Raw genomic sequence first — 24779 nt, 5'->3', positions numbered from 1 at the left:
GGCGCCTGTGTTGCTCACTCGGTTAAGCATCTGACTTCGGCTCAGGTCATGATCTCATGGATTGTGAGTTCAAGCCCTGCATTGGGCTTTGTGCTGACAGCTCAGAGCCTAGAGCTTGCTTCAGATTCTGTCTCCTCTCTCTGCCCCTCCCTCACTCACACTGTCTCTCTCTCTCTGTCCCTCTCAAAATAAATAAACATTAAACATTTTTTAAAAATAAAGTATAAAATATAGTAAAAAAGTTTAGCCTAGTAATATATAAACTTATAAATTGATAAAGTGGAATTTCAACTTGTAAGAAAGGCATGAAAATTCAGTTGTGTTGTGGCAATTCCTGAACTTTGGGAGAAAAAAAAATGTAAGTCTCTGCATCACAAAATAAGTAGAGAACCAAGGAAAGCAAGTCTAGGTGGACCATATTGTTACATATAAAAAGGAATCCTGAAACACGTGGCAGAAAGTGGGTTTTGTGGTTTTGTGGCAGAAGAGTAGTCGATATTTTATGTCTATACAGCAAATCAATAGGAATACTTAATATCAGTGAAAAATGGGCAAGAAAATGCAGTCTTAGGAGAAAATAAACATCTGATAAAGCATAGCCAAAGGTGATCAATTAGGGGCACCTGAGTGGCTCAGTCCTGTGGGCTTCTGACTCTTGATTTTGGCCCAAGGTCATGATCTCATGGTCATAGCATCAGTCTCTGTGCTGAATGTGGAGTGCTCAGGATTCTTTCTCTCTCTCTGCCCCTCTCCCCCACTCACGTGTTCTCTCTCTCTAAAAAATAAAATAAGAATTAAAAAGTGACCAATTAAATGACCATCTATCCCATTTTCATATTTTTACATGATTTCTTCCTTTGTGAGGTTATTTTTAATAATATGTCCATAATTATAGTCAATGCTGTATTACTTACAAATATTAAGAAACATATTCTCTCTGTTTCTTCCGGATCTCTGAATACATTTTCTTGTGGTTGCTAAGTACACAGTACAATTCTGTGAATGACCCAATGTTGTATTTACCATACTGTTACGTCTGAATGCGTGCAGGAAATGCCTTAAACCTAGTAACAGGCAAAAACTGTATAGTGCTAGTCTATAAGCTTCAATTAGGCAATTTAAATTAGATGAAAGGGGAAGTTTTAGCCTAAAGATATCAAAACTATAGTGTCTTTAACAGGAACTATTGCCCCATCACATAGGATTTAATTTATTGTAACAAAGTAAACGTTACTAAATTTGGCGAGCTCTCTTGTCCAGCCAGTTGCACATTTCTGTTCTCCGCCGCCCATTGTTAAAAGGAACAAACAGCGTAGACTGCCCTGGAAAGTTCTCTGTCCTGTCTTGCTCCTTTTCACAGTTATGTTTCACATCAACAGATAGAGATGGGATGAATTTCACTGAAGCAACGTGAGTGTGAGAGAGATTACGTATCATGGACATCTGGATCGTGGATTCACACGCATATCATAGAGAAACGTGCAGAAATGTGTATTGCTTCCAGTTTGTGTGGGGTTTGGTTAGCCCAGGAGCTAGAAGATGAATGCCCTAATGTGGAGCAATTTCGGAGCATGAGCTTTTGAGAAAGAACATTTTCTCAACAGGCCAGCTTTGCCTCCACCTCCATTTTGTAGAAGCCATTCAAAACAGAACCTGCTAAACTCGTAAAACTTGTCAGTTGTTTGTGAAGTTTGATGCCATCAGTCATGCATCTTATCAGCTTTTCAGTTCGCCTGGATCAATAACAACACATAATGTTAACAATGGAGCAGGCACACTTGAGTTCCTGACCTGGACGAAATCCAACAAGGGGGGAAATGGGCAAGCCCTACCATGACGTGTCCAAAGAAACACTCGCTGGGGCTTGAAGGACTGTGAGAAGATGGGCTCCAAACTTTTTAACTTTCCTGGTGTGAACTGAGATGTGTGGAGAGGAGAAGCGACTTTCAGACCCCTAAAGCAAAGGTATTTGGCGCCAGCTTTGACACAGAACAGACGTGAGTGTGAGTCTGGTACTGCCACGCCTTGTTTGCCTCTGGGAACGTTCAACTCTCAGAATCTTAACTTTCTTCCCCAAGTATAAAATGGAGCAACTATTTTCTACTCAGCCAGATTGTTATAAAGGTGAGTGAGTTAACTAGTCTTTGTAAATTATGTAACACATAGTAGGCAGCTTAAAATAGTATTTTTTATTAACACTGACGAAGCTAGATTAATCAATATCTGAGTGATCATGGTGTTTGAACCCCATTATACTCCTTACCTAGTGTTTCCAAACTATAATAAAGAAAGAAGCTGTGGCCTCAAGAGCATAGCAGAGACGAAGTGGGGTGTTCATAGTGATGACATGGTGGTGGTAGAAACAAAGGCAGCGTCCAGGCATATCGAGTTCTCTGCACCCATAGAACACAAGGTAAAGAGCCAATATGCAATGGTGATGCAGCGGCACTAAAACAAGTGTGTCTAGGGGCGCCTGGGTGGCTCAGTCAGCTAAGTGTCTGACTTCAGCTCAGGTCATGATCTCACAGCTTCTGAGTTCGAGCCCCACCTCATCTGGAGCCTGCTTCAGATGCTGTGTCTCCCTCTTTCTCTGCCCCTCTCCCTGCTCAAGATATCTCTAAAATGAATAAATGTTTAAAAAAAATTTTCTAATAGTTTTTCTCGGTTGCTGAAAATGTAATAGAACATTTCTAAAGTAGAATATTGCTATATAATTGGAGACAACAAATGTAAATTCTAAATTGGAATAACACTTTGTTGAGGCTACACGAGATAGAGTCGATATAATGAGGAAGACAGTGAATCAAAAGGAAATGACACCATCAGAATTGGGATCTTTCTGCACGATCCCTAGAAGGATGGCCAGTTGATACCCTATGCTATTAGCAACCTCCAGCCACATGTTGTTTGTGGTTTCGATTTAAGTGTATTTAAAATTTCTCAGACATTTGATTTTATTAGAGTGCAATTCATGAGCAATACGCATCATGATGTCACTGCCTTCTGGCTCTGCTGTAAATAACAGACTTAATTGATTGGAAAATTTGCCCCTGCTTTTGCTGGGGGGAACCCCTGCCTATCGCTGGGGGAGGAGGCTGACGGGGGCGTAGTCAGCTGGAAGGCTCCCAGGGAAGTAATGACTTAGGACTCAGTCCTGGCTGTGCCACTTGTTGGTCACCTCGCCTGTAAAACGTTGCTTATTGTGGGGGCAATAAAACTCACTTCCTGGAGGCAAGAGTTCTTATCTATAAATGGTTAGGAGAAGAGGAAGTTCCTGAAGAGAGACCTATAAAGTATGTGAATTTTGAACTGCATGACAAGGGAGGCGAAAGTAAGGGAGGACATTGGTAAGAAATGACATCCTGCGGACAGATTTGACAATGTGTTTTACACTTACATGTGATTCCACTGAATTATGACTAATCTGCACTTATGTACAGCGTGATTCCTATCTTAAAAGACTGAGAGTACTGAATCAGTTGGACTTTGCTGCATAAAGATTTTATCAAAAATCCATGGCTCACAACAACAGTAACTTATTATTTCTTTTCCTTCTATGGCTGCTGGGGTGCCCACACAGCCTGTCCTCTCCTTAGGGTCTCTCAGCATCTGGGAGACTACTGGGGGCACTTCATGTGTGGTTCTGGGGTTCTCACAGCAAGAGGGGGCGGCCCTAATGCGCCAGTACTCTGCAAATCTCTGCTCGCTTTTGTCAAGTCACAAGGCCAAGGCCAGAGTGAGTGTGGGAAGGGATTGTCCAGGGTATGGATAGAGAGAGATGAGAACAAATTAGGGCCATTATTGCAACCATCTCTCACAGGTACATCTAATTATCTTTGGCTAAGACTATCAAAATATCTTAGAAATATTTATAATCAAAGAGTAGACTTCATCTAGATTGGTATGGTATAAGAGAGGTATACATAACTATGTATGTACATGGGTATTTATATACCAAACAGTAATTTAAAATTCTCTAGTAGCCACATTAAAAAGAAATAAACAGGAGTTCCTGGATGGTTCAGTCAGTTAAGTGTTGGACTTTGGCTCAGGTCACCATCTCACGGTTGGTGAGTTTGAGCCTTGCATCAGGCTCTGTGCTGACAGTTCAGAGCCGGGGCCCTGCTCTGAATTCTGTCTCTCTCTGTCTCTCTCTCTGTCTCTCTCTCTCTCTCTCTCTCTCTCTCTCTCTCTCTCTCTGTCCCTCCCCTGCTCACACTCTGTCTCTCTCTTAAAAACAAACAAACTAAAAAAAAAATTTAAGAAGTAAACAGAAACAAGTAAAATCAATCTCAATACTCTACTTAAGCAATTATGTCCAAAATAGAATCATTTCAACATGTACTCAATGTAAAAATTAACAGGGGATTTTGCGTGTGTGTGTGCGCGCGCGCGCTAAGCCTTCATAATCTAATACAAGTTTTACACTTACAGCACACCTCAGCCCAGAATACCCCATTCCAAAGTGCTCATCGCTTGGCGTGCTAGTCACCACTGTGCCTTTGGGCAGCACAGAAGTAGATGTTAACAGATGAGGAAGAGGGAGAAGTGGGGCTGGAAAGGGTGAGACTAACGGTCAGTCGACCCTCCCAACCACACGCATGTGGACGCGCACGCGCACACACCGCAGGCAGCGGACTGCAAGGGAAGGAGGGAGGAGCCTGGTGTAAGAAAGGGAATGAATGCTATGCAGCAGGAAGTCTACTAATACAATCCACTCTAGTAATGAATCAAAAGAAAACAAATAATCATACTAGAAGATTCCTTTTTGTCACCACCAACATGTATTACTAACTGCATAGCAAATACCCTTAGTGAATAAAAGAGAGAGATTTCCCTCAGTGGCAAAGAATAGATCCTTAAATCAGTAGCGAAGGTAAGTGGTGACATGGGCAGAAGTATTCCCAATAAATTCAGAACTCATTTTCAACGTTGACTCATAAGAGCTAAGCAATGAAATTAGGTAAGAGCCTAAATCTGAGGGCAGATGTGTTGAAAGGAGGAAGAGAAGAGAAGAGAAGAGAAGAGAAGAGAAGAGAAGAGAAGAGAAGAGAAGAGAAGAGAAGAGAAGAGAAGAAAGGATAAAAGAAAAATGGTCTCATTCTCCATTCACAATAGTGGCAACAACAAAATTAATAGGATCTCTGTGATGTTGTAGTGAATTAAAAATGATGGACGGGATGCCTGGTTAGCAAAGTTGAAAGAGCATGTGACTCTTGATCTCATGGTTGTAAGTTCAAGCCCACACTGGGTATAGAGATTAAAAATAAAATCTTTTTTTTTTAAATGGTTATTTATTTTTGAGTGAGAGAGATAGAGCATGAGCAGCAAGGGGCAGAGTGAGAGGGAGACACAGAATCCCAAGCAGATGCCAGCATAGAGTCTGATGTGGGGCTCTAACTCACAGATCATGAGATCATGACTTGAGCCAAAGTCCCATGCTTAACCAACTGAGTCACCCAAGTGCCCCTAAAAATAAAATGTTAAAAAAAAAATGAGTACAAAGTTTTTGCCACTTTGTCCACAAGAGGTAGAGTCTAAGTTCTCTTTCACATTGACTAGACTTGGTCATGTGACTTACCTTGGCCCAGGGGACACCAGCATGGAGGACATAAGAGAGACTTGAGGAGTGCTTGTTCAGTGGAGCCTGTCTGAGTTAGTCTAGCAGACAGCAGATGAGAGGAGACTTGGGAGAGAGCCCAGGCACCCAGCTAGCACCAAGGCCACTGACATGTGAGTGAGTCCCTCTTGGCCCTTCAAGAGGCCAAGCTGAATGCAGTTGCATGAGTGAGCTCAGCCAAGACCACTAATCAAACCATAGACAAAGAATCAATAGTCAATCATTCACTACTGGAGTGGTCTCTTACGTGGCAGTAATTCACTAATGTCAAAGAACACGTTCCCTAGAATCCTAGAGTTGTAGCTATTTTAGAAATGACTTCATTATATTTCCTTATGACAAAGGGGTACTGGAAGCTCGGATTAGGGAGGTCAATGAGGGATGACATCAGCAGGCCTGTGTCCAAAAATTTAGTTTCCATTAATGTATTAATGTATTTGTTTATTTACTATACATTCATGAGTGCTCGCTGAGCCTAGTGCTGGTGATGGAAAGACACATTGGCTCAGTTTAGAGAAAGAGAATTATGAGTAAAAAGTTATGATACAGGGAGAGAAATACTGGAAGAAAAGTCTGCCTGGAGTGCCATTTCTGGGGATACGGGGTGAACACGAAAGGGTCACAGACATGCATTTGCTCTGGGTCATATAGGGTTAGTAAGACCTTGTGTGAGCCAGAGAAGTTTGGGGAAGGACATTCCAGGCAGAGACAGAGGGAACAAAGACCTGGAAACAGCTAAGGGCAATCCTGTTCTAGGAAAAGGTGAGGGCTCTCCAGCCCACTGGTAGGACTTGATTTGGTTTGCCTTTTGCTTGTTGCGGACCTCATTCTTCCAATCCATTTTGGATTGACTTCCCCTAAAGAATCCTAATTGCAGCTAACTTTTCACCAATTAGGGCCTCCAAAGTTAAAAGGACAACTCTTGTAATGTTTTGATAACAGGTTTAGGATTTATACTTGGTCTCCTTTTTGCTGTTGTCTCTTTGGTATGACATAAATTTCAATGCTAATGTATTTTATTCTAATGGACAGGTAAATATAATTCCCAACATGACTTTTGGAGGTAATCTGCCCTTGGGAAATGAGCAGATTGCTTTCCTTCTGGTCAGAAGATGGGAGAGGAGAGCCTCATAAATTCCCCCTATCTGCTTCAGCACATTCCCCTTTGTCATCAAAGCATGCCCTTGAACTTCCTTCCAGTGTATCTGAATATCATTTTTTGGAATGTGGCCCAGAGTCAAGTGGTTCTCATTGTCTAGATATGTAACTAAGGAAATGTGTTTCCTGGGAGTTTTAAAATTCCAATCTAAAGTCTACCTAATCTGTTTATTCCTGTAGATAAAAGGAAAAAATTTATCAAACATTGTTTTTATTTTTACTTACCCACATCCTCATTCAGAAGTTGAACTATTGACAGTATCAAGGAAATCAGGTTTTCTGAGCACCTGACAAATTACTAGTTCCTGATGAATACGGATATGAATGGTTTTTTTTTTAAGGCTACATTGTGTGATTCCAATGCGTAAAGTCAAATTGGACAGAATGTCACGTCAAGCCACTTGAAAATAGAGAAGGACCTGACATCATCTTGTCTCATTTTGTGAGCTGAATGTATGTACCCATTGTCTCACATAAATTTATTCTTCTCATTTCAGTGGCTCTTTGCTTCCATGCTTGTCACTTTAAATTGATGTTCTCTTGTTTCTTGGACTTTCTTGAGTGGTATAATCCACCCCAGGCCACCACCATCCTAAGGCACACACACGGGCTCTGTCTAGTACTTCATGGGGTCCTACCTATCACGCAGGGCAGTGAGCCCCCTTCCTAGACGGGAGGGGGCAGGGGATGCCTGAGGGAAGCCAGTGAGAGGACACACAGTGAACTGGTCCTTGAAAGATGAGACTTCAGGCAGATAAAGGGGAAAGGGTATCCGGCCGAGGAACTGGTACGTGCAAAACCATGGAGTGGCTCTTGAGAATCAGCAAATGTGTGTTAGTATAAGTGTGTGTGTGTGTGTGTGTGTGTGCGTGTGTGTGTGTGTGTGTATGATCTCATGTCCACCACCAGCAGCATGTCTGGGTGAATGGTGAAAGCCACATCTAAGAGTTAAGATGGGGACCCGACTCCTGGGTGTTGGTGAAGGAAGACAGCCAGGGCCTGTAGGTGTGAGCGTGAATGAACTTGCCTTTGGAGACTTTGGGAGTTAAAAAAAAAAAAGATTCTATATGCTCAACATCATTCATCACCAGGGAAATGAAAACCAAACAACAGTGAATATCACCTCACACCTGTCAGAATGGCCAAAATAAAAAAATATAGGGGCACCTGGGTAGCTCAGTAGGTTAAACATCTGACTTCAGCTCAGGTCATGATCTCGAGATTTATGGTTTCGAGCCCCATGTCAGGCTCTGTGCTGACAGCTCAGAGCCCAGAGCCTGCTTAGGACTCTGTGTCTGTCTCTCTCTGCTCCTCCCCTGCTCTCTCTGAAAAATAAATAAAAAATTTATAATAATAAAATAAATAAAATAAACACAAAGAAAAATCAAGTGTTGGTGAGAATGTGGTGAAAAAGGAACTACTGGTAGGAATGCAAACTGGTGTCGCCACTGTGGAAAACACTATCAGGTTCCTCAAAATGTTAAGAAATAGAGCTATCCAGTAATCCAGTAATCACACTGCTATTGACCAAAAAATACAAAAACACTAATTTAAAGGATTACATGCACTTTTATGTTTATAGCAACATTATTTACAATAGCTGAATTGTGGAAGCAGCCCAAGGGTCCATTGATAAGTGAATGGATAAAGAAGAGGTGGTGAACCTCATGCCGGTCAGAGTGGCTAAAATGAACAAACCAGGAGACTACAGATGCTAGCGAGGGTGTGGAGAGACGGGCACCCTCCTACACTGTTGGTGGGAATGTAAACTGGTACAGCCGCTCTGGAAAACAGTGTGGAGGTTCCTCAAAAAACTATCCATAGAACTCCCTTATGACTCAGCAATAGCCCTGCTAGGGATACAGAAGTGCTGATGTGTAGGGGCACATGTACCCCAATGTTCACAGCAGCACTTTCAACAATAGCCAAATCATGGAAAGAGCCTAAATGTCCATTACCTGAGGAATGGATCAAGAAGATGTGGTTTATATGCATGATAGAATACTACATGGCAATGAGAAAGAATGAAATCTGGCCATTCGTAGCAACATGGATGAAACTCCAGAGTGTTATGCTAAGTGAAATAAGTCAGGCAAATACCGTATATTTTCACTCTTATGTGGATCAGGAGAAACTTAACAGAGGACCATGGTGGAGGGGAAGGGAAAAAATAGTTAAGGAGAGGGAGGGAGGCAAACCACAAGAGACTCTTACATACTGAGAACAAATTGAGGGTTGACAGGGGTGGGGGAGAGGGGACAATGGGAGATGGGCATGGAGGAGGGCACTTGTGGGGAAGAGCACTGGGTGTTATATGGAAACCAATTTGACAATAAACTATATTGAAAAAAAAAAAGAAAGGGTGGTGGTGTATATACACAAGGGAATATTATTCAACCATAAAAAAGAATGAAATCTTGCCACTTGCAGAAACGTGGATGGAGCTAGAGAGTATAATGCTAGGTGAAGCAATCAGTCATAGAAAGACAAATACCATATGATTTCATTCATATGGAATTTAAGAAGCAAAACAAACAAAGAAAAAAGAGACAAACCAAAACACAGACTGTTAACAGGAGAACAAACTTCTCTCAGAGAGAAGGTGGGTGGGGGGATGGGTGAAACAGGTGAAGGAGATTAAGAGTACACTTACCAGATGAGCACTGAGAAATGTAGAGAATTCTTGGAGCCTGTATTTAAAAAAGTTTTTTTAATATTTTATTTATTTTTGAGAGAGAGAGAGAGAGAGCGAGCAGGGGAGGGTCAGAGAGAGAGGGAGATACAGAATCTGAAGCAGGCTCCAGGCTCTGAGCTGTCAGCACAGAGCCTGATGCATGGCTCGAACCCACGAACTGTGAGATCATGACCTGAGCCGAAGCCGGACGCTCAACCGACTGAGCCACCCAGGCGCCCCTTGGAGACTGTATTATACACCTGAAACTAATATAACACTGTATGTTAACTATATTGGGGTTAAAATTTTAAAAAGCGAATTAAAAATATTCTATAGATGACTCAGAGATCTGACAAGGATCAGAGTGAGATGCTATGCCTTCTGTTCAAGCTAGCTCAGTGTCTCCTTAGATCTGCCAACATTTTCAGACTTTTTCACCTATTTGGGTGATCTCGCTCTCAGCTTATAGTCTCCTAGATTTTTAGTGTTGTTTTCTGTAAGCAACAATAAGAATTACACCATTTTTTGAGGCTAAAATACACTGCTCTAAAATTTAGTGTGAAATGGAATAAAGTATCAGTCGATCCACTTGAAAATAAACGTGACTAACAATACTTTTTTTTTTGAGGAGTACAGAGCTATCAGTTTTCCTATCTCCCATGCTCTGTTTTTACCTTTATACCTATAGCTCGTATGTATCCACTACTTTTCCCTCTCTCAGTATTCTTTTTCCATCTTCCCATTTACAGAGAAATAGGATGGGACATTTTTCCCATCTGCACTCTGCAGGGTTGGTCTCCTACCACCCCTGAGAGGCAGTGGGACAGAAAAACTTAACTCTCCCCTTCCTTAAATGTCTCCTTAAAGCATTTGGAAGCTCAGATTGGTAGCATTTTCATCCTCATTCACTGATCCTTGAAACAAAGAGATATATGAAAACGAAATTTATTCAGGAAGTGTAACGGCAGATTATAGGGACAGTTAAGGAGTTTGGTGAATTTCAGCAACTCTTCTGCCTCTTGTAGAACTGAGATTATGTATCTTTCATGAAGAAAGAACATCGCTCCCATTTTCTGGGTGCCTACCGTGTGCCAGCACGGTGCGAAATCTTTAGCTCACACCAACTCCTTTTACGCTTTTGTAACAGGATGTTAAATGTGACTATTCTCCATGTATTTGGCAGAGGCTTCAGAGCTTGGGAACAATAGATGCCAGACATTTGTGTGGAACCTGTTCTGCCACCATCACCCATCACCCACCTGCAGGCCACACAGGACAAAGAGAAAAAACCCACTGAGAAAAATCATGACTTGAGTTTGTCATTCAGCATTTTTGTGCTATAATAGAGAGCCATGTTCTTTAAAAGACAGATTTATAAGCACGTCAGACCTGATCGGTTGTGTGGCTTGGTTTGACTCAAGTTTTATTTCTTATGAGAACCAAAGCACCCTCCCCCCGACTCTACGTGAATACTTTTTGGTTCTCAGAGTTTGAAGCGAAGGCTCAGAAGACCTGACAACCGCAAAAGTCCATTTTCTTATCTGAAGTGGTAAATAGGACCAGGGAAGGAAAGTGAAAAAAAACAGTATATTCTCAACATTTCCGTTGAATAAGAAATACAAGGATAGCGTGAGGCTAGCTTATGAACCCCCCCCCCCAGCTTTTAAAAAAAGTTATTCTTAAAGTTTATTCATTTTTCAGAGACAGAGAGAGACAGAACATGAGCGGGGTCTGGGCCGAGAGAGAGGGAGACACAGAATCCAAAGAAGGCTCCAGGCTCTGAGCTGTCAGCACAGAGTCCGACACGGCGCTCAAACCCACAAATTATGAGATCATGACCTGAGAAGTTGGACGTTTAACTGACTGAGCCACCCAGGCATCACCCCTACCACTAGCTTTTATTTCTGGTATTGCTCTTGTGTAATGTTGGCATTTGGAGTTGTTAATTGTCAGTTAACGCTTACATTAGTTTCTGGCGGCTACTGCAACCACACACTGGGTGGCTTACAACAAAAGAAATCCACTCTCTCACAGTTCTGGAGGCTGCGTCTTCCAGCTTCTGGTGGCCCCAGGGCTCCTTGGCTTCTGAAAGCATGACTCCAATCTCTACCTCCACCATCATGTGGCTTTCTCTCTGTGTGTCTGCGTGCAAATTCCCCAGCTTTTATAAGGACACCAGTCATATTTCATTAAGGGCTGATCTTACTCCAGTACGACTTCATCTTAATGTGGTTAATTACGTCTGCAAGGACCCTATTTTTAAATAAGGTCACATTTTGAGATACTGGGGTTTAAGGGTTCAATGTTTCTTTTTGGGGGGGGGGGAGCGGGGAAGGAGACACAATTCAACCCATAGCAATACTCAAGGGCGTTTCCAGTCCACAGAGAAGCAGAATCCCCAGACAGAGCACGTTTTCGAAGAAAGGTAATGTTGCCTCCGAAGCCTGCCTTCCCCTGGGAACCCGTTCCATGTGCTCCACTGCTGGGCATCAGACTCCCCACCAGGACACAAGGGACTCCAGCCATTGCTGGCCCTGAATTATGCGGGTGATGCCTCCTAGAATCTTTATAAAAGTCCATCATGTGACTTGAGCTGGAAGAAAAGCATTTGGGGATAGAGCAGAGGCAGAGAAAGGGTCAGGGGAGTAAGAGGAGGGTGAGGAAGTCCCCAGGATGCCAGAGGACCCCGGGATGCGTCAGAAACACGGTGCCAACCGCCTGGCTCTCTGTACGCTGCTTTGTAGGGAGATGGCAAAATGCACGATGGTTGAAATCATTCTTCAAATCCAAGGTGTGGAAAGCCTCTCCTGGGGATCACACCCTGTCTCTGTGGAGGATGACCGAGCTGCATGCTAGCAGACTGTATGCAGCAATCCGGGCTATGCACCAGGGCCGTGTGCCAACCAGAGGCCAGTGGCACAGAGGGACCCCGTTTGGCAGCCACGTCAGGTGGAATTCAGCCCTGATAGTTTGTGGCATTTTCCCAAGAAGGACAGATTAAGTTCGTTATCTAAAATTAAAACCATTTAGCCCTTCCTTCCACTGCTCCCTTCTAACCTCGTCTCCAGTCAGTGGCCCTCAGCAGTGCCAACGTACAGACGCAGATTAAGCATACGATGGCTTTCATTGAAGAAGAAGTCAATGAGAAAGCAGAAGAAATCAATGCAAAGGCAGAGAAGGAGCTGAACATTGAGAAAGGTTGTCTTGTGCAAACCCAAAGACTGAAGATTCTGAACTCCTAAAAGAAGAAAGAAAAGCAGATTGATGAGCAGGAGAAAATGCAGATGTCTGGTGTGATGAATCAAGCAAGGCTCAAAGTCCTCAGAGTGAGAGCTGACCTTATTACAGACTTGCTAAGTGAAGCAAAACAGAGACTCGGCCAAGTGGTAAATGATACAACCAGGTACCCAGTGATCCTGGGTGGCCTGGTCCTCCAGGGTTTGTACCAATGGTTGGAGCCCTGAATGATCGTTCATCGCAAAGAGCAGGCCTTCCTTCCGGTAAAGGCTGCAGCACAGGAAGCAATTCCTATGTACAAAATCGCGGCCAAAACAAGATGCTGTTGTGCCTACCTGCCTGAGGAAGTAGCAGGTGGAGTTGCGATCTATAATGGGGATCTTTCCAGTCCCCTAGAGAGCCAGCTGGATCTCATAGCCCAGCAGATGATGCCAGAAGGACCGGGTGCTTTCTTTCGTGTAAATGCCAACAGGAAGCTTTTGGGCTCAGCCTTTGGGAGAGGTGGAGTTGATCCACTGCTTTCTGGCAATGATGTGGAAGTTTCTGATATTCAAGGAAACAATATATCTTCGCTTCCTCTTCGCTGTTCTAATAGTCTGTATTCATCAGTGGATACCCTTCTGTAGCTAATGCCCGTGGCCTAAGTGTTAACAGGGAGAGAAAGTTTCACTTCATATAAGCAGAAACCTCCTTCCGCATGAGCTAAACATAGCACAGCTTTCATCTGCATCTGTAGCATGAAGGTGAGGGTATCAGACGGGGGTTATGGGAGCTTCACCGAGTCTTCTGCTCTTTCTCTGGCTTCAGTTCTCCAGTCAAGAGGGAGATGTCTATGGTGTTCTCTGATATTAAGTCTCTGCTTTTAGGCTTAAAATGCATGAGGGGAGTGGGGTGTGGGAGGCATTCCTTCCAGCCATAATAGCTTCTTTGTTAATCTATTTGGGCCTTAAAGTGTTCCTCATCTGTAAATGTGATTTAAAATCTAAGCCATGAATATGTTTTATTTATTAAAAAAAAGGTTTACAAGGAAAAAAGTAAAATTATATTTAATATGAATATATAGTTATATATAGTTGTTTTAATATTAATATATGAATATAGTCACATATAATTATGTTTATGAAATATTTAATATAAAATAGTTATAAAAACTCTAAAACTCACTCTAGGACAGTTCTAAACAACTGAAAATGTTACTGCCTTCAGTGTGTGTAATGAATCTATTGTTTTGCACAGAAACTCAAGAACAGGGTCTGCTCGGTTCAGACCAAATAGGTCACCATGTATCTCTGTCATTGTAGCCTTGGCAGAGTCCTTGGCCTCACTCTCACAGGTGCTCCCGGGGCACCCGTTCCTACTTCTGCAGGAGCACCGTGAACTTGGGTTTTCTTCCTGCTGCATCTAACACCATACCTCACATACAGTGGATGCTATATAAACAAACTTTAAGGCAATATTTGATTGTGTAAGACTTGAAATCTTGAGTGAAATGAAGATTGCTACTTTTAAGAATTAAAACAGCAATAAAACAATAAACTTTTTTTTAAGTACACTTCATGCCCAGCGTGGAGCCCAATGTGGGGATTGAACTCTTGACCTGAGCTGAGATCAAGAGTCAGGTCCTTAACCGACTGAGCCACCCAGATGGTCTTCAACAAGAAATTTTTGATGACTTAAAAACTTGTGTGGTTTCCGATAAAAGATTTGAGAGGTAAAGCTGGAAGGAGGGCTGCCTCCTTGTAAACCAAACTCAGTCTTGATCAAGGCAAACAAGGGAGAGTGATTAAAATGTGACAAAAACCTTTTTGTATTTAATGAATGGTTCCAAGTCAACAAATAACAGGAAGGTGAAAATATAGCCATTTATACTACTTGGCAATCAACCGTGTCATTGTGTTGAGAAAGAAAACGAAGGTACTTAATTTTTTTTGGTTTTTTTTTGTATTTTGATAGGAGGTGACTGGGTCTAGCAGAAACAATTTGGGTCTTGTATAATATTAGCATTTGCTGTTTGTTAATTTTAAGATTTTGGTGCATGGGAAGTAAACTTTTCTGTTTTCAGTTTTCTCGTGCATGAAGTGAAGACAATAATACTTACACGGCACTGTGGTGGGAACTGCGCCCCAACAGGGCACACTGCCATCTATCTTTCGTCCGCTGATCCCCCCCTCTCCTTTCAGAGCCTGGCCCAGGTCTTGGCCCCCTACCAGGGTGAGTCTCAAGAGAGCTTCCACTGCACCTGTGCCCTCACCCAGGTCCTTCCCCACCCTATTCCAGTCAGCTCTCTGCCCCCGGAGGGAACTCCGGGGGAATGGCCCCCGTGAAATTCAGCAGTGACTTCCATCTGCTACGTCACGTTCAGCCTTCTGTCATCAGAGCACCGTTTCCCAGGTGAGTCCGCTCTCCTTCCAGACACTTCCAGCTTCTCCAGGCTTCTAGAACTTTGGAGTTGTCTGGACTTCCTCTCACTGCATGGTCCTTTGTTCAGGTCTCTGAGGTTGCCTTCTCCTTGTGGACTTCTGAGTGTGAGAGTGCTCCAGGCCCCCGCTTGGGGACAACCCTCTCCTGTCCTCCTCTCCCTGCCTAGGCCATGAGGCCATCTCATGCAGACACCAATGACTCTTATTCTGTCACCTTAGCCTGGGAATTACATGTGGCCGTGTCTACCTGGAGGTCTCATAAGGCACCTCAACCTTAACATAACCCAGAGCCCCACTAAACCTCCACCAGTCTTCATCGCCCTCCACGAGCCTTCCTTTTCTGACCCCGTGGGTCTACCTTCCATTGAGCTGCTGGGGAAAAAACCTAGAAGCCATCCTGGACTCCATTCTGTCCCTTTCCACATCCTCCCGATCAAAGTTGTATCAGAGTTGTTTCCAAAATGTATCTTGAATCCAACCACTTCTCGTTATCTCTGTGGCTAAAACTGTAATGCAAACCACCACCATGACGCACCTGGGTGGCTACCTGGTGGCTGGTCACCTGACTGTCCATTGTCCACACAGAAAGCATGAATCAGATGACGTCACTCTCTGCTTCAAGCCTCCCAATAGCTCTTACTGCTACCGGAATAGAATACAAAGTCCTTGGCTTGGCCCGTAGTTCTGATCTGACCCGACACCTGACTTGTTCTCCACCTGAATCGTCAGCATTTCCTCCTCATCCATCCAGATCCAGCTTCAGTGACACCTGTCTCCCTCACATGTCATGCTTCCTCCTTCCTTAGCACCTGTGCGTCTTGTCTTCCCTGCCAGGAGCTCTCTTCCTGAGATTGTCGTGTGCTGTCTCCTCATGATGTAGGTCTCAGATGTTTCCTTCCCAGAGACTGTCCTGATGTGCCTGGCAGAAAGAGGCTCCAACCCCATTTCAACACCTTCCCGTTACTCCATTTTACCCTCCTCTCAGAACCCATCTCCATCTGACATCATACCTGTCATTTTTCTCTTTATGCATCAGTGGTGTGTCTCTTGTCCATAGAACGGGCACTCTCTGAGGACAGAGAAATCTGTCTGCTTCATGATACATTCCCAGTGCCTGGCACAGAGGACATGCTCATGACATTTGTGTGGTATGAGTGAAACTTTTAAAGCGCTGATAAACAGTAAGCATTCAGTAGACTTGGCTTCTCCTGTCCTTTTTTGGGAATAAATTTTAAATCTAGGATTTTTCTTCGTATATTTTCATTATGATGCCCTTTATTGTGGTCTCCGTGTGTTAGGGTCTAGGCTAGGGGTTAAGGATCTCAAAAGGAGTAAAATCTGGCCCTTTGGGAAGGTGTAGTCTAGTAGGTGAAGTAGGCACAAAAATAGATGTTATTTAAAAGTTAGGCAAATATAGATGTGTGTATTAAACATAATATGATATTTATCATTTTACCCATTTGTGAGTGTACAATTCAGTGGCATTAGGTACATTCACAGTGTTGTTCAGCTACTATTCTTCTCCAAAGTTCTCATCATTCTGACACAGCTCTATACTCATGAAACAAGAATTCCCCCCACCCTGATCCCAGGTCACCTCCCTTCTACTTTCTGTCACTATGAGGTTGCCTCTTCGAGGTTATCTCCTATAAGTGAAATCCTAGAATATTTGTTCTCTGTGTTTGCCTTATTTCACCAAACATAATGTTTGCAAAGTTCGTCCATGTTGAACCATCTATCACAATTTCATTCCTTTTTATGAAAAGTATTCCACTGGATGCATACAGCTTATTTTGTTTATCCATTCATCTGAGGATGGTATGTGAGAACGCCTGAAATACAGCAGGCACTCAAGAAACATTAGGTTCTTTCCTTGTTCTATTTATTTGTTTATTGTGTTAGGTCAGCACAGTTGAGGAAGAAGTAGTATCTACGAGGTGGAGCATTTTGGCATTTTGACACCATGATTTGCTAATTTTAGGGCTGAGATTAGAGAGAGATGTACTGGGTGAGGGTAACCAGGAGGGAGGCAAGGCCTGGGTGGTCCGAGCTCCCATCTCTATCCAGTGGGGTGGTTTGGAGGAAGAATAAGTTACATATACAAGCATGGCTGATGGGGGGACCTACAAATGAGGATGGCTATGGGCTTCCCAAAACCTTAGTCATGGATCCCACCAAATATAATTACAAAGCGCCGGAAAATACTTGTCAAGGCCCAAGATACGCTTCAACTGATCTTTTGGCTCCACCTAATGGAACAATGTGGTATTTCATTGTCTTAAAAGCCAGATGTGGTCGGTGGCTGTCTTTAGCCCCAATTGTAAATGGGGTGGCGTTTGTGTGTTTATGTTTATGGTTGCTATTAACCTAAACATGCCTCGTATCATTAAGAATGCAGTCAGGACAACTCTAGAATGTGTCTCATATGAGTGCTGCAGGAAAGCCGAGGCAAGGAGCTGCAGTAAGTTGCCCAGGGCTCCTCAGGGAGTTGAGTACTTGCCTTGCGAGAAATTAATCATCTATTCCATGCTGCCCACGACACAGAAACTCTGAGACTTTGCGTCAGATGACCCCATGGGTAACAGAGTGCTTATACGGTGCAGCTTGGAGTCCCCTGACTCTAACTGCTTGGCCTGAGACCAGTGGGCAGGCTCAGAGCTCCTGGTGCCTTTCCTAGTGTTTTCGGCTTTTATCTTCATTGTCTTCTTCAGTTACTCGCCTCTGGCCTCTGGCTTTGCACAGCTGCTCAGTGGCTTTTTTTACAAAACCTTCTTTACCCTGTGCTATTCCTCCACTTGTCAGCAGGTGTCGGCAAACTTCAGGGAGTAAAATCCATGGTACCAAGATGCAGTCTTTTGTCACAAGATTGGGGGTACGGGAGAGGGATGAAGAAAGTGGGCAGTGATTTACCAACAGTGCCTACCTCAGAATTGGCTATGGCTTCCTTCAAAGGGACAGGGTGTCATCCTTGAGAAATGGCTTGAGATGGGGGTCTAAATACCAGGGCAAGTCTTTCAGGGGGCTTTGTCACTTTTGTTACTTGAGTGACTTAAACTCTCTGAGCCACCACTACCTCACTGTAAAAGAACAAAACCCTATCAACCTCTCAGGATAAGGCACCACAGAATGTGTTAGCTTCCTTTACTGCTCTAGTGTAGAGCTAGAGTATTGGTAAATTAGAGTATTGGTAAAAATCGGTGGGGGAGACACATCAGTGACCGCCTCCTCTGAGAGCTGACAGGCAGTGCGCTGTTCTCCACCCTGGCTGGTGGCACCGTCCCTGCAGGCCACTCTGCCTCATGGCCACATTGCCTTTTCTCCTCTGTGTGCAGAATCTCTCTCTGCCTCTCTCTAATATGGAAACATGTGTTTGTATTCTGGGCCCACCCAAATAATGCAGGGTGGTCTCTCCATCTCATGATCCTTAATCACATCGGCAGACGCGCCATATGAGGAAACCTTTGTGGGTCCCAGAGGTTAGGACCTACCGGCTTTGGGAAACCAGTTTTTAGGCCACCGCGGAGGGAGATTAGTGAGTGTGCTCTTTGCCACCAGGCACCACCCCGAGGACGCAGGAAGTGAGGTTACCTGAGCAGAGATTGTGCAGTAATCTCGCTTTTCCTCCATTCCAAGATCCAGGATGTTCAGAGAGTTGCAAGAAACTTTCCGGTTTGGCAAATGTGGGGATGGAAGAAGTGTTAGGGGCATGGAATATTTCTGTGAAGAAACAGAAAGCCTTACACAGAGGCCCCCAATTTGGGGAGATGCATGGAACGGAAGAGGGTTCGACAAACATTGCCTCCAATTATTCAGCTGTGCCACTAGAGTGGTGAAGGAGCTACGGACAATTCGTAAAGAAACGGCCGAGGCTCTGCTCTGATTTCTGTAAAATAAATTCAGACTCACCCTCAGAGAATGGCTGAAGGAAGTTCTCCAAACATGAAAGGCATGATAAAATGATAAGACATGGGAAATCAGGAGGAAAGGAACAAAGAAGCAAGAATGTTGGCCTTCATGACTTATTCAACATGGTGCTCGAACATCTCGCCTAGAAAATCCCAAACCTACAAAATACTCCAAAAACTGATGAGTGAAATTAGCAGGGTTACAAGATATAAGATCACAATACAAAAAGCAATTGTATTTCTGTGTACTAAAGATGAACAAGTGGGCACTGACATTAAAAACATAATATTGTTTACCATTTGCTAAAAAGGAGAGAGACAGAAAAACAGGTAGAAATCTAGCAAAATATGTATAAGACTTGTATGTGAAAAGCAACAAGTGCTAACAAAAAAGGTGAAGGAGGTATAAATAAACGGAGACAGATACTGTGTTCACAGATTGAAAGATGGAACATGGTAAAGATGTGAATATCTCCAAATTGACTTATAGGTTCAACACAATTCCTAACAAAATCCTAGCAAGATACCCTTATGGAAAGGTAAAGGAATGAAAATATCTAAAACAACTTAGAAAAAGGATAAAGTGGGAGGAATCAGCCTACCCAAATTTAAGACACACTTTATAGCTACAATAATCAGAACTATAGTAAAGGCAGTGGTTAGACACATAGATCATTGCAAGAGGAGAGAGAACGTAGAAACAGACATGCACAAATACACCCCACTGATTTTCGACAAAAGTGCAGATTTAATAGATAAGTAGCCTTTTGACAAGATGGCGCCAGAGCGATTGGACCTCCATAGGCAAATATATACATACATACGCCTGGGTGGCTTAGTTGGTTAAGCATCTGACTTGGCTCAGGTTATGATCTTGTAGTTCGTGGGTTCAAGCTCTGAATCGGGCTTGTCAGCACAGAGCCTGCTTTGGATCCTCTGCTCCTTCTCTTCCTGGCCCTCCCCTACTTGCTCTCTCTCTCTCTCTGTCTCGAAAATAAATAAAGACTAAAAATATTTAAAAAAAATAACCTCAATATTCAGCCTCAAACTTTATATCAAAACATGAACATCTGATGAATTATGGACCTAAAAATGTAAAATGTGAAATTGTGAAGGTTTTAGGGAAAAAGTATGAGAAAACATTTAGGATCTAGGTCTAAGTAAAGAATGCTTAGACATACCCAAAAAGCATGATCCATGAAAGGAAAAACTGACAAACTGAACTTCATCCAAATGTTAAGAGATAAAAAGACAAGCTACAGTCTAGAAGGAAAGATCCACAAATCATATCTATGACAAAAAAGTAGCATCTAAAATATATTTCCGAACTCTCAGAATTAAAAACAAAAACCATTTAAAAGCTGCAGGGGGTTAAGGATGTGGCAGGAGCAGGCTCTGTGCCCACAACACTCCTGGCACTCAGTGCTCTCAAAGGTCCACGTGAGTGACACACCCCCTGGTGACTACCCCGCGTATTTTTGAATAATACCTATGCTCTTTAGTAACGTTAACATGGCCGCTAAGCAATTTACTTTACAGCTGTAACAGAGAGCTCTTCAAATCATGAACAGACAAGCAGATTTTGCTGAGGGTTTGGGAGCAGAAGAAAGAGCAGTGAGTTAGATGCCAGGATGAGTGGGCTGTAGCCCCCCGCTGTCAGGGTGTCATGCGTGGGCGAGTCCCTGGACCTTTCGGAGACCTGTTTTTTTCCTAGCACAAAATGCCAATAATATCTGCTTTCTTGTTAGAATTTTCTTTCTTTCTTTTTTTTAAGTTTTATTTATTTATTTAGAGAGAGACAGAGCAGGGGAGTGGCAGAGACAGAGAGAGAAGCCCAAGCAGGCTCTGAGATGTCAGAGCACAGCCCGATGCGGGGCTTGAACTCACCAACCACGAGATCATGACCTGAGCCGAAATCAAGAGTTGGAGGCTTAACCAGCTGAGCCACCCAGGTGCCCCACCTGTTAGAATTTTCAAAGTATAGTCAGAAGCCTGAGGTTCTAATCCCAATTCTACTATTTACCAGCAGGGCAATCATGGGCCCATTTTCCTTATATCTGCCATGGAAAGACAGTATCACCCACACTTCTGACTTCCAGCTCGTGCCGCATTTCCCCAGGGATTGCTATGAGACTTGGTGAAAAAACACACCAAGGGTTACTAAAGAAAGAAATGCAAACTAACGGATATAAAAATTACTTGAAAGGATAAGGTGTCAAATGTCACTTTTGCCATTGGTTGGAGGGTCCTTGGCAGACCTGGAATCCACAGCTACAGCCGTGTGCTGGTGGGACGGCTCATACCCAGCACCACCACGGGGACCTCGGGCCCTCCCTTCCCCCGGCCAGGTTCAGGGGGCTTAAACGCTTCCTAGTGTCCTTAATTCTCTCAGACCTTCAGCCCCATTCTTCCTGTTCTGCCAACTGCCGGTGCCCCCTCACTGAAGGTTGTGCCTTTATTTTAAATTTAAAAAAATGTTTTTAAAGCTTATAATTATTTATTAGCTTTAGGAGAGGGGAGGGGCAGAAGAGAGAGGGAGAGAGAGAATCTCAAGAAGGCTCTGTACTGTCCGTGAGCCGCAAGATCATGACCTGAGCTGAAGTCAGGAGTTGGACGCTTAACTGAGCCACCCCGATGCCCTTTTTATTTTAATTTCTTGCATGCCCCTGAAGAATATTCCTTGCCACCTTTAATTAATCTAAAATGCCCTCCTTTTAAGTCATATCATTCTTTATGTACCTCAAACAGAGAATAAAAACTGCCAACGAGGCTGTGACACTGTGTCTTAATGACGGCCCTGACTGTGAGTGACATGGTCACATGGGCGTCTCGTGCTGAAATTTCTTTCCTCGATTCTGAAGGACCTGACAGTCTCCCCTGCCGTCAGCTGCACTGCCTGGCATCCAATGAGCATTCCTTCACATGCATCTCAATAATTCAATGCAATTTAGCTTCACATCATGTCCTTTAAAGCAGTTCTCAAACTCTGAGGCACAGTCACCTGGGGATATGGCTACAACGCAGCTCCTGATTCAGCAGGTTTAAGGAAGAGCCCGAGATTTGGCATTTCTAACGATCTCGCAGGTGATGCTGGTGGATCATGGACCATGGTGTTGGTACCAAGCGTAAAGCACTTGGTTTGTTTCACAAGAAATCATGGAATTGCAAGCATTTCTTCTCTAATGAATATTCACTTTGCAAATAACAAATGTATGCCTCACCGCACTGTCACCTGCCTTTTTAAATACATCGTAGGTTTTCCTTTTGCGACTGAATCGTGGTAAAATCTTTCTGGAGACATTTTACACGGCAGTTAAACACTGCGCATGTGGTACCAACAATACACATAATCCCACTGATGTGATGACAGCAGCAGCAGCTGTGAACGAGTTGGCACATGCAAGTCACGTTGACAGCAACTGTAAGATGCTCTGAATCAGATGATATGTTCCAATGTCAAGGTTTAGAGATGTTAACACATGAAAAACATGTGCATCTTAGAATCAGTGCAAAATAGAACGTAATTTATTCTTTCCATTCTCTTTCCTAATCCTTTTTTTTTTCTTCTTCTTAATTTGAAGAAATTTCCTTCAGGGGTTGGTGTAACCTAATGTCTGCTGTAAATTGGCTTTGTTTTTTGGGTGTGACTTCTCTATCCCACCCAGGCTCATCCAGGGCTCTGTTTAAGCGGTCAGGGCAACTCTGACCCCGCTATCTGAGGCCCTCTGTACTGGAGCTGAGTGTCACTTTCCTGTCTGGTTGCTCATCTTCTTTGTCCCAAGGCCTCTGGAAGCTCCATGAGTTACGACCACACCTCCTGGGAACTTGCAAAGCCAGAATGCTGCTGATGTGCCCGTAAATGCACTGAGCCTAGCACAAAGTAAGTGTTCAGCCAATATCTGTTGAATGCTTTGGTGTGATTAGCCACGACTGATCAGTGATGCCTGAAATTTCTGCGCCATGGAAGATGCATTTTATCTCAGGAGCATTTAGTGCTTTACATCAGCTTGAGGTGAGGTTGGGGCGGCAATTTCTATTTGAGAGTAGTTACGCTGGGAATTTTTCTCATCAATTCACATGTTATCAACACTTGGCCTTAAGTGGAATAGCATCAGAAAGCCGGGCAGGAAAAATAAACACAATTAATTTAAATCTATAGAGCCACATTTCCCAAAATATTTTCCATGCAAAAACGTTTGAGTTTCTAGGGGTTAGTAGGTGTGCCAAAGAAATGATTCTGTCTGCCGTGGGAATTAAACACGTACCTCTGTTTGCCCCCCATTGAACTCAGCTGTAGAACCTGGACAGGATACATGGCAAGTAAGTTTGGGAAATTCTGGCATAAACTAAGTTAAATAGGTTTCTTTACTGACAAACCTGGATTGACTTTAGTAAGTGTTGTGAACCTCTAAGAGGGGCTGTTTTCCAAATATTTGATTAGAGGTTTTTGTGTTTTTCCCAAAAGATATGCTCTCTTGCTTCTCTGTGTCTCTTGTCCCCATATGTGGGTTAGATGGGTATGACATGACTCATCTCTTACCAGGAGATCATCCTTTCTTTTGACAACTGTCAGATTTGGGGGCTGGGAACCTGTCAGTTCATGATGACTTTTGCTTGGCCTACCTGATGGGTGGCTATAAATGGTTACTTCTTCTAGTTTACTAATTATACCAGGCTTGCTATTTGTCCCTGTTGGGTGATTCATGTGGTAATAATTAGTAAAATAATATAGTAAGAGTAACTTTTCTTCCCTAAATCTCAGTGAACTTAATGAACTGAGAGGTGCAATGGAAACAAAAGTAATAAGGCACCTTATGATTGCACAGAGATGAGCTGCTACATTGAACTCTGCCGGAAAGTTGATATTGAGCAGATCTGAGACATTGAGGTATCCCTCTAATACTACACTGGGAATTGGAGAAAGGAAAATCCAACGAAACTTTGTTAAAAAAAATATTGAGAAATAATCAACACTTTTGGAATAACATTTGTACCTACACTTCCTTTGTTTCCAACGCTGTTCCAGGTAAGAGAACGTATATTAGATATTCGCAGTGTAAGAAATGATGGCAAACACAGAGGCTTAAAGCAAACTATTGATTGTGTCATGGTTTCTGTAAGGCAGAAAGAAGTCCAAGCAGGGTGCAACTGAGGCCTCTGCTCAGGGTCTCACAAGACTGCAATTAAAGTTTCATCTGGGGTTAAGGGCTCATCTGAGGCTTGAAGTCTTCTTTCAAGTTCATGTGACTATTGGCAGAATTCATACTCTTGCAGCTGCAAGAATTCAACTGCATTCTACCTACTTCTTCAAGGTTAGCCAGAGACTCTATATGGCTTTGAACCTCTTTGCCTACTTTTAAGGGCTCATGTAATTAGATCAGGAACACCCTGATCTAATCATCTCTTTTGATTCATCCAAAGTCAACTGATTAGGAATCTTAATTATATTTGTAAGATCCCTACTGCCATAAGGTAACATAATCTGGGAGCCTGGCTGGCTCAGTCAGTAGAGCATGTGATTCTTGTTCTTGGGGTTGTGAGTTCAAACCCCACATTGGGCCTAGAGTTAACTTAAAAAAATACAAAGAATTATGGGACTACATCAAAATTCAAAAAATCATAAAGTATCACTCATGGGAGTGATATTTCATTACATTTATGGATCCTATTCATAGTCAAGGGGCAGGGAAGATCATAAAGGGCATCTACACTGGTGGTAGGAATCTTGGGAACTATTATAGAAGTCTATGGAGCCTGTGAAATTA

At 43.1% G+C, this 24779-nt stretch overlaps 1 pseudogene; it reads left to right on the top strand.

Annotated features, from left to right (window-relative positions):
* Positions 1-2084: 2084 nt before the first annotated feature.
* LOC115300598 lies at positions 2085-13315 on the top strand (annotated as a pseudogene).
* The last annotated feature ends 11464 nt before the right edge of the window (positions 13316-24779 follow it).

The sequence above is a fragment of the Suricata suricatta genome, chromosome 1 (genome assembly GCF_006229205.1).
Source record: "Suricata suricatta isolate VVHF042 chromosome 1, meerkat_22Aug2017_6uvM2_HiC, whole genome shotgun sequence".
Lineage (NCBI taxonomy): Eukaryota > Metazoa > Chordata > Mammalia > Carnivora > Herpestidae > Suricata > Suricata suricatta.
The sequence above is the reverse complement of the archived record's forward strand: the minus strand, read 5'-3'. Positions and strand labels throughout refer to the sequence as shown.